This window comes from Balaenoptera physalus (genome assembly GCF_965194825.1).
Source record: "Balaenoptera physalus genome assembly, chromosome: 5".
NCBI lineage: Eukaryota > Metazoa > Chordata > Mammalia > Artiodactyla > Balaenopteridae > Balaenoptera > Balaenoptera physalus.
The window spans coordinates 33820615-33838406 of NC_138884.1; the positions used below are offsets into that span (position 1 = coordinate 33820615).

The 17792-nt window shown below is 39.8% G+C and overlaps 1 protein-coding gene across 5 annotated transcripts in view; it reads right to left on the minus strand.

Moving 5' to 3' along the window:
- NR3C2 (nuclear receptor subfamily 3 group C member 2) overlaps positions 1–17792 on the minus strand; it is a 368612-nt gene that overhangs the window by 193968 nt on the left and 156852 nt on the right. The window lies entirely within an intron of this gene.

The following is a 17792-nucleotide window of genomic DNA, read 5'->3' on the forward strand; positions in this document are numbered from 1 at the left end:
TTTTGCTTACTAATTTAAAGGGGCACAGTCAATACTAAAAACAAGCCATATACGGTAACTATCTCAGGTACCTTTCATGGTAAGAAACTGAAGGGTGCAGTTTTTAGGGACAAATTTAACCTTTTAAGCAACAATCTACATGAATACTTTTTAAGGAGACTTTTCTCAAGCTATATTACATATTCCCGTGCCGGTTTATGGTGCAATCTGAACAAAATTGTTTTAAATTCAAATAAGGTCTCATAGTTCAGTGACCGATGTGTGCCAAGCAGGCAAAGAATTCGATTTTTTGTTTTCATTCCTAGCCCACATGCACTTATTGAATATCTACCCACAGGTCCTATGCAAGGTACTGAGGAAATAAATATAGACTGCTCAGTCCCTGTCCTCAAAGTTGGTGGAGACATGCAGCATTATGCTATGTGCTTAGGTGCGGGGTAATATGGCAGCACATTGTAGGCTCAGCCTTCCATACTGGGAAGGCTTGGAATATACCAGTCAGCAGCCTTCCCCAAAGGTGACAGCTGAGCTGAGTTTTGAAGCACGACGAGATGGTAGCCAGACAAAGACAGGGGCAGAGCAAGCAGAATGTGCAACGCGAGCTGAAATGTGAGAGAAATTCGAGCTGAACATGTTCAGAAAACATTGGGTAGATTTTTTGTATGTCAGCACCATCACCTTGTTGTCCTAGCTTTTGTCTCCATTGTAAAACAGCAGGAACATAAAAACTCAAAGAAAACATATCAAAAGGCTAGAATGGTTATGTTACGGTGATGATTTCTCTGTTTTTCAAATTAGCTAAATGTGATACTATTGCCTTCATGATTTTTTTTTAATTGATTTTTTATGTTTTAACTACACTCTCACCAAAAACAGATGAAGGAACAAACTATGCAGCTGCTCAGAGCACTGCATCATGACTGACTTTCTAGAAAAATGACTTCTTAAATCAAGGGCTGAAACAATGTTCTCCAAAGTTGTTTCTCCTTCTGAGAAAAGTACTCTTTATTATTTTTATTAGCGTCCTTTGACTTCTTTATAGCATTCAAAACATTCCATTTCAACACCAGTAACTTCTTCGGCATATTGGCCAGGAAAGCTCAATCCATACTCTGACTCTCTTACGCCTCACAGGAAAATACCATGATTGCATAAACAATCAGAATACAACTTAAAAACCATCATTAACATGTAAGTGCTTTTTTACAACTGCAAGCATACATGGGATTTGTATTTAACATTTTTGTGAGCCTTGGTCTTGGTCCTCAAACTGAAGAGTCTCTTAACTTTAGTCTTTGGAACTCTCCTCTTCTTCTGTCCAAACACACTTTCCTTGGCTCAGTCAATGGCAACTGCTATGGGCTGAATCGTGTCCTTCTCCCCACTTTCAATTCCAATGTTGAAGTCCTAGCCCCTAGGACATCAGAGGGTGACCTTTTTTTTTTAAAACTGAAGTACAGTTGATTTACAATGCTGTGTTAATTTCAAACAATGTACAGCAAAGTGACTCAGTTTTATATATATCTATATCTATATCTATATATGCACGCACACATTCTTTTTTATATTCTTTTCCATTATGGTTTATCCCAGGATACTGAATACAGCTCCCTGTGCTATTCAGTAGGACCCTGTTGTCCGACCATTCCATATATAATAGTTTGCATCTACTAACCCCAGACTCCCAGTCCATCCCTCCCCCACCCCACCTCCCCCTTGGTGACCGTGAGTCTGTTCTCTATGTCTGCGAGTCTGTTTCTGCTTCATAGATAGGTTCATTTGTGTCATATTATAGATGCCATGTATAAGTGATATCATGTGGTATTTGTCTTTCTCTTTCTGACTTACTTCACTTAGTATGATAATCTCTAGTTGCATCCATGTTGCTACAAATGGCATTAATTCGTTCTTTTTTTTTTATTTTTATTTATTTATTTATTTATTTATTTATTTATTTATTTATAGCTGTGTTGGGTCTTCGTTTCTGTGCGAGGGCTTTCTCCAGTTGTGGCAAGTGGGGGCCACTCTTCATCGCGGTGCACGGGCCTCTCACTGTCACGGCCTCTCCTGCTGCGGAGCACAGGCTCCAGACGCGCAGGCTCAGTAATTGTGGCCCACGGGCCCAGCCGCTCCGCAGCATGTGGGATCCTCCCAGACCAGGGCTCAAACCCGTGTCCCCCGCACTGGCAGGCAGATTCTCAACCACTGCGCCACCATGGAAGCCCTCGTTCTTTTTTATGGCTGAGTAGTATTCCACTGTGGATATGTACCGCGCCTTCTTCATCCATTCATCTGTCAATGGACATTTTGGTTGTTTCCATGTTTTGGTTATTGTGAATAGTACTGCTACGAACATACGAGAGTGCATGTATCTTTTTGAATTATAGTTTTATCCGGATATGTGTCCAGGAGTGAGATTGCTGGATCATACGGTAATTTTATTTTTAGTTTTCCATCAGAGTGTAATCTTATTTGGAAATATGGTCATAGCAGATATGATTAGTTAAGATGAGGTCATTTTGGAGAAGGGTCATCCCTAATCTAATATGATTGGGGTTCTTATTAAAAAGAGGAAATTAGGACACAGACACACACAGAGAGAATGCTGTGTGAAGATGAAGAGAGTGATACCCTTACAAGTCAAGGAACGCCAAAGACAGCCAAGAAACCGCCAGAAGCTAGCAGAGAGGGATGGAACAGATTCTCCCTCACAGCCTTCAGAAGGAACTAACTGAGCTGACACGTTAAACTCGGCCAAGCCTACAGAACCATGAAACAATATATTTCTGTTGCTGAAGCCACCCATTTGTGGTACTTTGTTATGCAGCCCTAGCAGACCAATACAGCAACTTGGACTCACCCCTGACTCTTCCTTCTCCCTCGTTTCATTCTCAATCTGTTCAATTCTATTTACTTTACCCTCAAAAAACATCCAGATTCTGATCACTTCCCATACCTCCTCTGGGACCACTCTAGTCCAAGCCATCAACACCTCTTCCCAGGATGTGTGGAAGCCTGCTCGCTCATCTTCCTGTTTCTCCTTGCCCCCTTCCTTCCCCTGTAGCTAGAACGATCCTTATTCGTTCCTTTGCTCAAAACAATCCAAGGGCTTTCCCTCATGCTCAGAGGAAAAGCCAAAGTCAACCTATGACCACAGGGCCCCAATGTGGCCCCTGAGACTTTATTAACCTTTCTCTCTTGCTTGCTGCCCTTCAGCAACACTGGCATCCTTGCCAGACCTCAAACACACCAGGCGTGCTCCCACCTCGGGGCCTTTGCACATGCTGCCCCCTGTTCACCCAGATATCTATACAACCCCACACCCCCACCTCCCTTCAGGGTGTCATCCAAATGTCACTTTCTCAGTCAGGCCTTTTCTGCCCCCTCTACTGAAAACACCCCTTCTGCCAAACCCCCTTCCCCTTCTGCTTTATTTTCCTCCCTGGCGCATGTCATCAGCAAACATGCTGTGTATTTTCCTTCTTTAGTCTGTTTATTGTTTGCTTCATCCACACAAGAAGGTAAACTCAACAGGGGCCTGGATTTGCTTCTGTGTTATTTGCCACTATGTCCCCAGGGCATGGCATAGTCCCTGGTACATATTAGGCTCCCGATTAACACTTGGGATAAATGAGTGATCTCAGATGACTGGCCTTTTCATCAGTTTTGAACTCCTACTGCATTCCTTACATATAAGAATGTGATTGGTTTTTAACCGTCTTGAGAGTGAAAAGTATGTAGTGGAACCGAATGCAGAGAAGTCAAAGTGAAAGCATAGCATCAAAAAGATGCATTGTGAAATCCCAATTAAAACAGTAATTTGGCTCAATGACAAAATTAAAGCAAAGGTGGATTATTTTTCCTTCTTGTTCACTAACATCTCTCAATGACAAGGGAGCACACTTGCCTCTACGTGTCTCTCGGCAGCCCTCTGCTTCTTCGGTTTCTGTAACAGTGTACCGAGTTCATTCTCTATTTCTCAGGCTCTTTCTCATTGTCTTAATCACCAATGTAGATTTTCTTTGGCGTTCTACCTTTGGCCATCTTTTTTTTCTCATTTCTACACTTTATCCCTTCATGATCTTATCCACTCTCCCAGCTCAAACAGCTCTCCTGGTGAATGACTTCCTGAATCTTTATATCCAGCTCCAACCTTTCCCCAGTGTTCCAATTTCATGGGTTCACTTCCTTTACATAACTTCCCAGCCTCTATGGTCTACTGGCTTCTGGAAGGGTACTGCCATCTACTAGGCACCCAGGTTCAAACCTTCACTATCACATCTAGTCAGTTACCAAGTCCTGCTCGTCCAGGCTTCACCGTCTCCCATCACTTCTCTTCACCCTGTTGGGAGCCCTGGTTCAGACCCTTGTCACTTCCTCAGGGTTCTTCCCCAACACTCCAGTTCATTCTACAGGGGCTGACAAATGATGTTTCCTGTTGTACAGCTCTGATTCTAGTACTGCTCAGTTCAGAAATCTTCCATCATCCCTACACAACACCACCATAAATGATAACGTTCCTGTCCCTCTTCCTTCATGCCTGCCCCCGCAGGTCCTCTCACGCTTCTGCTCGCCCCACTGCAACATCCCTGTTGAGGTGCTGTGGGTACCACCATCTGTACACCTACCCTCGCCGCTCCGACTCCTGGGAAACCTGTCCATCCTTCAAGGGCCCCTGATGTTCTCCCGGCAGGATGCACCTCTCTCCCTTCTCCTGATTCGCTTTCGTGAATTCCTGATTTGCTCACCCCCCTCCCCCAGCGGTCATCACTTCTGCCCTGACATTCATGATTTGTGCACTTATCCTAATCCCTTGAGGGCAAAGACCTTGTCCTCTGCCTCTCTGTGCTCTCTGCTGCCATTAGTGTGGTGCTGGGACTATTTATTGAATGAACGAAATCACAACCTTAATCTCATCACAGCAGAACATAAATTTCCAAAAGGCAATTTTAAAGAAGACAAATGAATGAGGCCAAGGTTATAGGTTCAATTCCTATATGGTTCATTTAGCTTTGCACAGAGGGGAAAAAACATCCGGGGAGACAGACTATTCTCAAAAGCTCAGCGAGCTATCCCACAAACGTCTGCATTAGTAACAAAGAAGACAGGCCACAAAGTGTGGACAGGTCAGGAAAACTCCAGTCTCCACTGACACCCTTTCATGCGATTACCTCTGAAACTGAAAGATGGTACATGGTTGGAAGGGTATATGTCTGGTTTCAGGAAATACATTACTACATTTTATAAGCAAGGAGAGGGAGGAGAGGAAAAGGAGGAGAAGGGAGCAGATCTTGAACTCACTTCTTAGATTCTGAGTTATATCAAAACACAAAGCTTATTGAGTGATTTTTGGATGTAAGAATTCACCTTTATAGTATGTATAATCCATTAACATCTTATAACATCTAAGCATCTTCATGGGATGTGAGTCCCAAACACGCAGGGGTAAAGGCAGGCACAGGGGCTCAGTAAGGAAGCCTGGTTCCGGTTCTAGCTCAGCCACTAACTGGTAAAACCTTAACAAAATAACCTCTCCTCTTTGGGCCGTAATTCTCACCATAAGAATGTTGAACAGATCATCTCTAAGATCCTTTCCAAGATATCCCTTTAAGATAAACATGGGCACAAAAGATAAATGGAACACCCTGTCATGATCAAGCTTTATTTGAAGTGGATTTCAAGCTCAAATTAAAGACAGCACCTTATACGCAGTAAATAGCCACTGTTTGATCTAGATCAAGCATAAAAACATCTACATGTAAAAACTTATTCTTTCTAGAACAGCTAATCCTATGGCACTTAAAATCTTTCTTGCATCTATATGATTATGTCTTTGCTGATTTTGCTTAAAAATTCTGCATAAATGTATGCATTCAAATGGTATTCTACCCACTAAAAACCATTTTAACAGCGACGAGTTGGGAAAAACTACCCAAACTGGTCATTTTTGGTCTTGGTAATCAAAGAAATATCATGCACAGAAAGAATTTTATAATCAACAAAGGTAGTTCATAGGGTTTTAGACAAATGTTAAAATATTATATAAAGCAGAAATGAGTGAGCATTGTATTTCCACTTGTAAAGACAAGTGTCTCTCTTCGGGAAACACAAGGAAGGTGCAACTATTTTCAGTACCAAATAGAATAGTTCTAATGACTCAGTGAAGAGCTAAAGAGATTTATCAAAGGTTCATGCTGATTTGGGTGACAATTGGGAGGGGATATCCTAACCAATCATCAAAAACACTTACTGGGCAATCTTTTTCCACGAGAAGGTTGGATGCTTAGGGAGAAGCAATAAGAAGCTGTGTGAGAAAAAGGGATTTCTACCGACTGAACTGGAAAATTCAGCTGAGAATCTATAATGCACCATGTTGTTCCAGGAATTACTATGTTATTTCCCCATCTTTATAACAATTATATAACAACACCATAGTGATTGATCCACTATTCAGTGACCAGAAATTCTTCACATGACAAGGAGATTGTCCCATTTCTCAAGCCCATTCAACATCAATTAAGCAAACCTGTCTTTTGTACTTTCACTTAATCAGAGATGCTTCTACCATCATCACCAGCTGCTGAAAAGTTGAATCTTTCCACATGCAATCAATTCAAGCATTCATTCAGTGATCTAGAGCAGAGTGAGAGTTTGGAGGCCTATGCAAACAATACTTCAGGAAACATCCTTCTATCTGAACATGCTGGTGTGTTTTAAATCCTTCATTAATTAAGCTATTCATTGGAAGCCTGCTATGCCTGCCCCCCTTTTCTAGGCACTCAGATGAATAAGAAAAAGTCCCTATTCTCATGGAGTTTCTACTATAGTAGGAGAGAACAACAATACAGAAGTAAGGAAATAAATTCAGACAGTGGTAAGTGCTTTGAAGAAAATGACAGAGACCGAGATTGGCTGGGCAGTGTTTGGTTAGGATTCTTTAGAAAGGTAGCCTGGGAAGGCATCTCTGGCGAGACTGAAAGGACAAAGTAGCCAGCCATGTGAAGATGCCAACAAAGGGAAGAGCAAGTGCAAAGTCCCTCAGGCAGGAATGAACATGACACGTTCCAGAGATGGAAACGAGGGCAAATGAGTAGCTGAAAGGAGGCAGGAGAGATGGGAGGAGGTAGGATGTGTGGGCCAAGAGGACAGAGAGAGACTACATGGGTCTCAAGGGCTGTGGTGATGACTCAGGGTGCCAGTTTAAGTGCCATCACGAGTGATGTGAATATTGAGATGTTTTAAGCAGAAGGGTAATACGATCTGCACGACATTTAAAAATCTGACTTTGGCTGTTGCCTGGAGAATGGACTACAGGAGTGGGTGATGTTGGAAGTGGGGAGACCAGCCACGTAGGCTCCAGCAATTATCCAGGCAGGAGATGACAGAGCTTGGATTTAGCTTAAAGTAGTGAAGACAGTGAGAAATGGCCTCTTCGTTTTTTAAGTAGATAGTACCCACTGGACTTGCAGAAAAATTGTATGGTGGTGCTATTTATATTTTCATAGTGGAATGAAGAGCAGTTTGGCAGTTCAGGGGAGTTTGTTTTGGACCCGACAGTGGTAAAACAGTATCAGCATGCTATGTTCTTATTTTTGTAAATAATACAATAGCAATAATATTAAATGATAGTCTATCCATAGGAAAAACTGGGAGCAAACATATATCAGTCTTATTTAACCTTTCTGGGCCCACTTTGTCATCTGTTAAGGAGTGATAACAAAAGTCCTACCTTATAGGGTTCTTATAGATTAAATTAGTCAATACATACATACATACATATATATAGATATAGATATAGATATATTTTAAAGGAATCCAATTTTTATTGTAACACAGTTATCAAAATATTTTTTTCTTTTCCATTAAGGTTTATTACAGGATATTGAATATGGTTCCCTGTGCTGTACAGTAGGACCTTGCTGTTTATTTTACATATAGTAGTTTGCATCTGCTAATCCCAAACTCCTAATTTATCCCTCCCCCACTCCCTTTCCCCTGTGGTAACCATATGTTTGTTCTCTATGTCTGTGAGTCTATTTGTTTTGTAAAAAAGTTCATTTGTGACATATTTTAGATTCCACATATACATGATATATGGTATTTGTCTTTCTCTGCCTGACTTACTTCACTTAGTATGATAATCTCTAGGTCCATCCATGTTGCTGCAAATGGCATTATTTCATTCTTTCTTATGGCTGAATTACTCAATATATTTAAGAGCACATACAACAGTGTCTGACACATATTCAGAGCTATTTAAATTCTGGCTATTATGAATCAACATTATTGTTGGATCCACAACTCTTTTTTTTTTTTTAATTCATTTATTAATTTATTTATTTTTGGCTGCGTTGGGTCTTCGTTGATGTGCACGGGCTTCTAGTTGCGGTGAGCGGGGGCTACTCTTCGTTGCAGTGTGTGGGCTTCTCATTGCGGTGGCTTCTCTTGTTGTGGAGCACAGGCTCTAGGCGGGCGGGCTTCAGTAGTTGTGGCTCATGGGCTCTGGAGCGCAGGCTCAGTAGTTATGGCTCGCAGGCTCTAGAGCGCAGGCTCAGTAGTTGTGGCACAGGGGCTTAGTTGCTCCGCGGCATGTGGGATCTTCCCGGACCAGGGCTCGAACCCGTGTCCCCTGCATTGGCAGGCGGATTCTTAACCACTGCACCACCAGGGAAGTCCCTACAACACTTAATAGTGACTGGCATAGTAGTAGAACTAAAGATAATTCTACTTTTCTATAGCATATTTTTCTGTACTGCTTTAAATTTATATAAGCATGTATAACATTGGTTAGCAGCAGAAAAAAAGGTTTTTAAAAATGTAGTATAAGAGAGTGGCACAGCAACAGCCATACTGTTTATTTACTGTTTAGGCAATATTCTGTGTGAATATGGATTTGAGAATCTCTTTTAAGAATTCTGGTTCCTCTGGTGACTGCAGCATGTAGGTTGGGAACAGCCACATTAGATCATTAGGATAAACAATCACTGAGATCCAAATACATACTTTTATATAAAGAACACTAAATTTAAGAAACCTAAGAATTTGGAGAACACTCAATATACAAAAGATACATTTCAAAAACAAATCACCTTTGACTACTAGTTTACTAAAATCCTTACTTTCACCCACACATAAATGAGGCAAAAAACCCCTTTTGCTGACTATTTCCTTTTTGAGTCACAATTTTTAACATGAGATATCCCATTTTAGTTTTCCCACTATTTAGGGGGAATATTTGGGAGTGATTCTTGTGGTATATTTTCTTTGGTGGTATTATTATTTTTGATGATAAGTGAATCATTAATGTTTTGGGGGATGATTTACCACTAAATAAAATTCCTCCTCTTAAGCCACAATTCATAATGCACCACAGACAGGAATTAAATAATTGGTACACATCTTTCAATCTCAGATGTATGAATAAAATTATAGATAAAGCTACCTGACACAGAAACTTCAAGGACATAACTAGCTTGGAAAATAAAAATTAAAGCCCCCAAATGGCTGATTAGTCTTTTCCAATTTACCTTTCTGTTTGTTTGTTTTTACAATAGTTTATATGATTAGTAATATTTATTAGAGTGGCTCTGTTTAACAAGTATTTTCTATACTTTGAATTTCATTTAAGTGAATGCAATTTTTCCATAAAAGACTTAAAATTATAATCAACAGAGCATAGCTTCAGCACAGTAGGAACATATCCTGACAGAGATCTAGAAGGAAAAAAAGGTAGGAATATTTTGGATCACATGCTAAGCCTAGCCTAGGATACGTAAAATTTCATTTTAAAAATAAAGATCTATGCTAGAAGGACATTCAAGTAACTTTTTCTCCTTCAACTATGGCTAGACAAATTCCCACTTGATGAAAATATGCAAAATCTATTTTTCTGGAAAATAGGCAAAAATATTTAAATCTAGATGAAAATGTATTTTCTAACAAAACAAAGAGTCAAATGTAATTACTGGCCACTGTACTGTCAATGAATCATTTTAATCAAGTGACTTCCACACCAGCTGTGTGGAAGTCCTTCTGAGAACACAAAGATAACAAATGACTTCTACTCTCAATAAGTTTATAATCGAGCAGGGTAGGTAAGACATGCGGATTGGTAAATATTAAAGTCACTGTGTGATAGGAGTCATCCATGGCTAAAAATAAAGAATTCATAGAGTCCAATAACTTGCAGTTGGGTTGAAGGAAAGCTTCACGAAGAAATGGGGAAAGGTGAAAATGAGCTGGACCAAGAAAAACGTCCAGACAGGGGCAAATGCATTGGGATCCAGAACTCAATGAGTTATACGCTGACAAGCATGGGAAAAGGCCCAAATCATGAGTCTCTAACACCAGATTCCGTGGTTAGAGATGATTCTAGGACAGTGAGTTGAAACATCTGGTAGACAACTGAAAAGGTGACATGGAAAATGAAGCGAGGTACAAAGATCTATCATGTTGGAGGACACGAAGTGACGGATGACAACTGTCAATAAGTACAATACGGATAATGACAACAAAAGGTCTGATGAACTGAAAGAAAACTAAGGACCACTGAATAGGGGAAGCAGGAAAAACAGGTTCAACAAGAGAAAGTTTGGAACATCACTTAAGAGGTAGGTCACTCTTAGAGAGCAAGGACTCTCGATTTTATTCTTAGAACAATGAATGAGTTCACTTCGGCAAAAGGTGAAATGAGGAGAAAAGAAGGTCACCAATGGAAATCTACAGAAAACTCACATTTCTGGTTAGGCAGGGAAAGAACTTGCTAACAAACCTGAGGAAGAAAGAGGCGGGGAGGCAAGATGATGCAGAGTCTTGGAATCAACGGGAGGAGATCAGGAATGGGGGACCAACAGTGTCATATGCCACCAAGAGAGCAAGACTAAAGGTGGACCACTGGGCTGTGGTCACTGTTGACACCGTTGACTTTAGCAATGGTTGTTTTTTCTGCATATATAAGATGCATATATAAGCCATACTGAAGTGAAAGGCACTCCCCATCTTCTCTATTAAGAAGTTTCCATATTCAGGGAAGTTGTCTTTGTCATAAAACTACTACCTGGTAATTTGAGCACATGCAAAGTCTCTAAAAAAGATCTAACATCAAATCATCTCCAGAAACATTTACTGAGCACATATATGCCAATCAGTGGTTGCTAATACGATGACCAAATATATGTCCTAAAAAAATGCCTCCACATTTTATTTGTAATCACTGGCATGTGTGAGTGTTAGTTATTTAGAATCCCCTTGGAAGGAATCATAAACTTATCACACGATCTGTTGGACAGTACTTTATAAAGTATGTTGGAAGAAGACTACCTCTAAATACTTGCTTGAGTGTATAAATTATGTTTTAAGAAGATTACCACAAAATGCTTGCTTGAGTGTTTTTAATTACAGTGACTTTGCTTTTGAAACATACTATAAACAGAAAGAGACTCACAGACTTTGAAAACAAACTTATAGTTACCGAAGGGGAAAGGTGTGGCGGAGGGATACATTAGGAGTTTGGGATTAACATATACACATTCCTGTATATAAAATAGACAATCAACAAGGACCTACTGTATAATACAGGGAATTCTGCTCAATATTCTCTAACAATCTATATGGGAAAAGAATCTGGAAAAGAATGGATATATGTATATGTACAACGGAATCACTTTTCTGTACACCTGAAATTAACACATTATAAATCAACTACACTCCAATATAAAATAAAAATTAAAGAATAAATAAAAATTGTGAAAAAAAAGAAACATACTATAAATATTAAACATGATTTAACTTTTCCCCCTGAACATTAACTATCCTTATGTTAAGATGCAGACTTAGATGCTGATACGGATGGCCTGAGACTCTGAGCAGTAATGGACACTGGACCTGGCTGTGGATCCTGAACCTGAGTTATTTAGAAAATTGCTGATTTCAGCGTGTTTTTTGTTTATCACATTTTAAAGAAGTTGATGGAAAACATGCTTCATCGTGGCCTTTCTGAGCAACAGAATATGGCTTCTTTCTATAAATTTAATGAGTCCGAACTCCAAACTGCTTTTTCCCTGAGTTGTTTTTCTTAAATTCTCGACATAATGATTTTCATCGCCACTGATATGGCCCTCTGATTTGCCAAATCAACTCAATTCAGTTATGACCGCTGCTATGCAAGACTCGCGTGTAAGATCACAGAGGTTTTGCAACTGGCACCCTCCATCCTACCTGCCTTATACTAAGTTTTTTTCACATGGGATAAAGGGGTAGCCTTCATTATTTCAATAATTGACATGTGATAGGCTTAGAGAGGCTCATTCCAAAATCTATAAATTAATGACATTAATGACAATGTCCTAGCACATTTGCTGACATGGCACCATGCCATATTTACTTCAAATCTACTCAATATCTGGTTTTGAGCAGAGTTACCACCCTTGAAATATTAAAAACAGCATCTTTTTTTAATTTAATTTTTATTTTATGTTGGAGTACAGTTGATTTACAATGTTGTGTTAGCTTCAGGTGTACAGAAAGCGATTCAGTTGTACATATACATATATCCATTCCTTTTCAGATATTTTTCCCATATAGGTTATTACAGAATATTGAGTAGAGTTCCCTGTGTTATACAGTAGGTCCTTGTTGATTATCTATTTTGTATACAGTCGTGTGTATATGTTAATCCCAATCGCTTAATTTATCCCCCTTTCCCCTTTGGTAACCTAAGTTTGAAAAACAGCCTCTTAATATGACAGCAAAAGTCCTAAGGAATGCTTATGTTAATTGGATCAAATAAATTCATTCTTTATCATTTCAGTTTCTGAATAATCAATGAGGTATCACCACTTTAGAGTTAGGGGAAAAAATTGAAAAAAAATCCCAAATAATCAACTTATTTTCTTAGAGTTAATTCTATAATTGTGAAATAACATCACTGCGTTCAGATCAGCTTAATACTCTGAAATGATCTTTCAGTAAAGGAATCTATCAGAAAAAAATCTTTTCCATTCACACTTTAGTTTATAACAGGTCAAAAGAATATTCCTTTTCCAAACACTAATGCATTTTTCTAGTTACGAGGGTTTTCTTCACGGGAGCCTACAGTCTAACCACACGTGAAAAGAGCCACCTTGTCCTCATTCTGCTTGAAGGCAGGATGACTCAAGGCTGGTTCCTGTCGGCAGGCATCACTACAAGGAGTGGTTTGGTCAGAGCTGCAAAATGCTACTCAGGGACATGACCAGCCTCACTGGTAAGCTCTGAAAAGAAGGCATATGTGTGCACAGACACCTAAAGAGGAACACAGATGTACCCTCGAACATGCAAGAACCTTCTGCAGTATTCTTCTGCTCTGCAGGTATTCTTCATAAGAGCTCCCTCGGAAGAAAATGGCAGAGGCTTTAAGGAGAAGCCAGCATAGGGCACTAGTCAGTAGACTTGGATGACTGCTTCTGCAAGGAAATTCAGAGGCGCCTTTTCGACCCCACCCCCCCTACCCTTCAGGACTGAGGGATCAATGCTGTACTGTTCCATCAAGAGCTGCCTACGCTCGCCTTTAAGTTCCCTACAGAGCTCCCTTTTAAACTTCTCCTGCTTAAGCACAGTCTGTAGGATTAAGCCATATGAAATTGCTGTTCAACTGTTTTTGACCTGCAAAATCAGGCATTTCTTATGGTTCAATTTAACACATTTCTGGACACTGGCTTCAATGATAAAACCAGGGTCTATCACAGGACAGCATTTCCAAATCGATAAACTCATCATCTACTATTATGTGGGCAATAGCATTCTACTAAGTATCATGGTCTCAGGCCTTCAAGGTAACACACTGAAGTACTGAGGTGAACTTAGATATTGCTGATCCCACCCCCAGACCGCTGAGTTCCTTTCCATTACCATGTTCTCCAGCAATTTTGGCTCTTATTTTAAAAACTGTTCATTTTTTCTGATCAATTTCATTACTTTTACTTTTCAGTGAAATGCTAGTTTAAAAAAATTAATAAACAAAACTGCTCATTTTCTGACTTGACATGAACAGAACAATGACAGAATCCTGTGTACTTTCTTTGGGTCTTTATTATTCTTAGGGTTTGACACTTGGAGCTGTTTCTTTGATCGCCTCCCTCCGAAAACACTTGACACCCAAGGTTTCGCAAAGGCTGGGTTTTGGCTAGCAAAGACTGTCTGCACCCATGTGCTATCTCAATGTGGCTCCATGCGGCCAACTCAGAGGTACATAAAAATGCAGGATTTATTTCACGAACTATCATCTTGTCCAGGTATCTTGTACCCTACTTTACTCTTACGGAAAAAAATCAAGACAAAAAATATCTACCAAATACTCTGCTTCCTCCTTCTCCTCTTCCCACCTCTGTCCCCACCTTCCTTCTGCCCCAACCCCACTATCATACATATTTTGGCTTTGAGAAAAAAGCTACCACTATTATTAGAGGTGTGGGTATCTTTGGTTCTTGTAGAGAAGACATTAAAAGTATTTAAATATTTCATTTAAATTGAAGGGACCATTTAGGTATTTGCCAGTAGTGGACCCACCTTTTTTCTAGTTAGCTCACTATACCTTCTTCCTCACCGTGTCTCTGTGACTAAGGAATAGGAATAGTTACCTCCACATCTCTCTCCAAACCTAGCGGTCGTGTGCTGTGAGCAATAAGCAGGTGTTGCAACAACTGTTTTGCCCCTCTTTTCATTTACTTGACACCATTACTGAGCACCTAGCATATGCCAGGCATTGTCCTAAGTCTTGACCAGCTAACAAAATACACTAAAATCCCTGTAATTTGGAGGTCATATTCTTGGGCTCAGATGGGGGTGGGGGGTGGGCAAGGGGACTGGATAAATCCCTACTGGGAAGTAAAGGAATATTGATATATGTATTAACTTCTGAAACCATTTAAAATTATTTTCCTCACTCTTATAAAACGTATCAAGCCTGCTTAAAAGAGTTCTTCCTCAAAGCAGGAAAAATCAAAATGAAAGGTCTAGATTCAGTTAACTCAATGTAACTTCTTGTAAATGAGATGACAGTCATGAGATTCAAGAAAGTACCCCCGAGAGTACTGAATCAGGATTCAAATACATACTTTCACGGTTTAGTCCTGGGGGGGGTGTGTGTGTGTGTGCGTGTGTGTGTGTGTGTGTGTGTGTGAAAATGCCCTTGGAATTTAAGTAAATATGCTAGTCTTTTCTTGCTTTCAGTGAGATGTGGTAGTCCTTCCAATAAAAGGTACTCATGTTTTTACAACTGGTGTTAATACTCCATTTAATTATCTTCCAAGGTTGTGAAAATCTGTACTTATGAAAAGACAATTGTTAACTTGCACCAAAATAACTTTTATCATTTTCCTGACATTCTTAAAAGCAATCACAGAAGCTTTTCTCAAAAGTTTAAAAAATCAAGTTAGGTTTTTGCCTTTGGAATGGATCTGAGAAAAGATGAAAAACATTTTAAAAACAAGGCAAATGGCATAGATATCAAAGCAAACACGACATTGTTTAGTGGTCAGAAGTAGTTCCACTAGAACTTGTGAAAAAAGAAAAAGATTTCAGAATGCCTATAAATAGTGATAAAAGATGGTGAAGTTGAGGAAGGGCGTTCCTTCAGTTTTAATAGCAACAAGGCAAGAAGCAGTGGATAAGTAACTTAGATCTATCTTGCTTCAAAAATCTTTCCCTGCCACTACTGTTGCCAGAGAAGAAATAGGTGAATGGCCATCTGATACCACCCTGATACCCACCACCAAAGATCTGAGGGAACCTGGCCTTTCTCTTTCTATTTTATTGTATGGAATTACCTAATATAAGATCTACTAAACCTCCTATGTTTAATCTCAGTGCCATAGAACTAGGACTGCTAGACGTCCCGACTTGATTTCAAGGACACTGCATATACCCTCTATCAAAACTGTACCATAATCACCTGTTTGCAATAAAAATTTTAAAATCTGCATCAATATTCCCTTCCTCGTGTTTGAAATCTGTATATACTATATATACTCTTTGGAAGAGATTAATATAAAATGTTTTCAAACAGAGGGAACATAATACAGATGCATATACATACAAGGATGTGTATCTGGGTAAATTCTACCTGATTTAAAGAATATCGTCACCAACATTTTTTTTTTTTTAATACAGTAAAATAACGTTCAGGAATCAAGATAGCATCTTGGCCTTTTCTCCTCTTAATTTAATAAAACTTATCCAAACTGATAATACAATTTTTAAGGGCCCAGAAAAGAAGGAGTTGGCCCCAGGGGTGCTGTGATCCCAGTAGGGGGGGGTCACGGGGACCGCAGGCAACTTTTTTAAGATTTTAGCATTTTTTATTTATTTTTATTTATTTATTTTTTTGGCCACGCCGCGTGGCATGTGGGATCTTCCCCCATCAGGGATCGAACCCGAACCCCCAGCAGTGGGAGCGCGGAGTCCTGACCACTGGACAGCCAGGGAAGTCCAGCAGGCAACTTTCAAGAGCCAATGTGGACACCTGAGAAGGGACACAGCTGGGAAAAGAAGGTAGTCAGGAAGCAGGAAGAGAAGGCAGAGAAGGCACACTGGGAAAAGGGGTGCCTGCTAGAGCCGGTGGGTGCAGAGATGCCCAAAGCTGGGACAAGGAAAGTTTCCAAGTCAGGGAGGCCACTGGAAACCAGCCAACAGAATCACAGCCATCTGTGCAGCAGAGTCAGATACGAGGTGGCTGGCCCGGGCCAGGTCAAGCTGGCGGGCAGATGTATATCACAGTGTTGGGGCAGATGAACCTTGTGGTGTCAAAGTCTGCCTTGTCCTGGGAGCCTCCCCAGCTTGCCCGGGGCTCTGGAGCCCTGCCTGCCCTGGCCGATCAGTGCTCAGCCCAGACCACGTCACAAGCAGCAACAGGCCAGCATGCTCAGTAGGCAGTAGGAGGCTGGTGCATGGGAAAAAAGGGAAGTTGATGCAGGTGAGAAAGGAGAGAAAAACAAACCTTTAAAAAAAACCCCAGGCAGTCAGAAGCAGCATAAACTTTCTGAGTTATGTTAAGTGTTTTAAGGGAAATGCTGTTAAGAACAGATGGTGTTCAGAGACACAAGTGCTAAATAATTTATTGGAGTCCTAGGAGGGTGGGTATATACAAGTTTAGTCAGGAATGTTACCTAGACGTGGCCTGTATTTCCAAGGAAGAACAGGAAAATAATGGTAGAAATCAATTTGAGATCAAGGGAAACATAATTCTGAGGTATGCATCCAAGTTCCCTGTTTATCTTCTGGGCAGAGAAGACTATTTGCTAATTGAAATAATTAGAGCCACACTAAATGGAAAGATCATTATAAAGTGATAAGCATAAGAAGTTAAGGGTAGGAAAAAGGATGTGTTAGGATAGAAGAATGTTCTACCGCATGTTTGTAGAATAAGAATATAATTTGTGGAGGTCTTAAATTAAGCTAAAAAGTTTTGTTCACTTTTATTTCCAAAATTTAAGTTATAGAAGCACATAGGAGTTTATGAGGAATTAAGTTTGCTATAAAGTACATTATGCTAACCTTATGTTATAAACCATGTGAAAAATATAAAATATAATGAAAATAATTACCATATGCCATTCATACACAACTAACAGAAGAAAATCTGGATGTTCCAAGAGTCAACAGATCCCAAGCAACTCTGAACAAATTTCTAATTCAATTTATAATTCCTGAAATAGGGAAAAATATTTCAACATAGGCTTATTTAAATAAATACATTATATATGAATAATATAAAATGTGATCATAATAAATAAGGGATAATTTGGTTTGTGAAATTT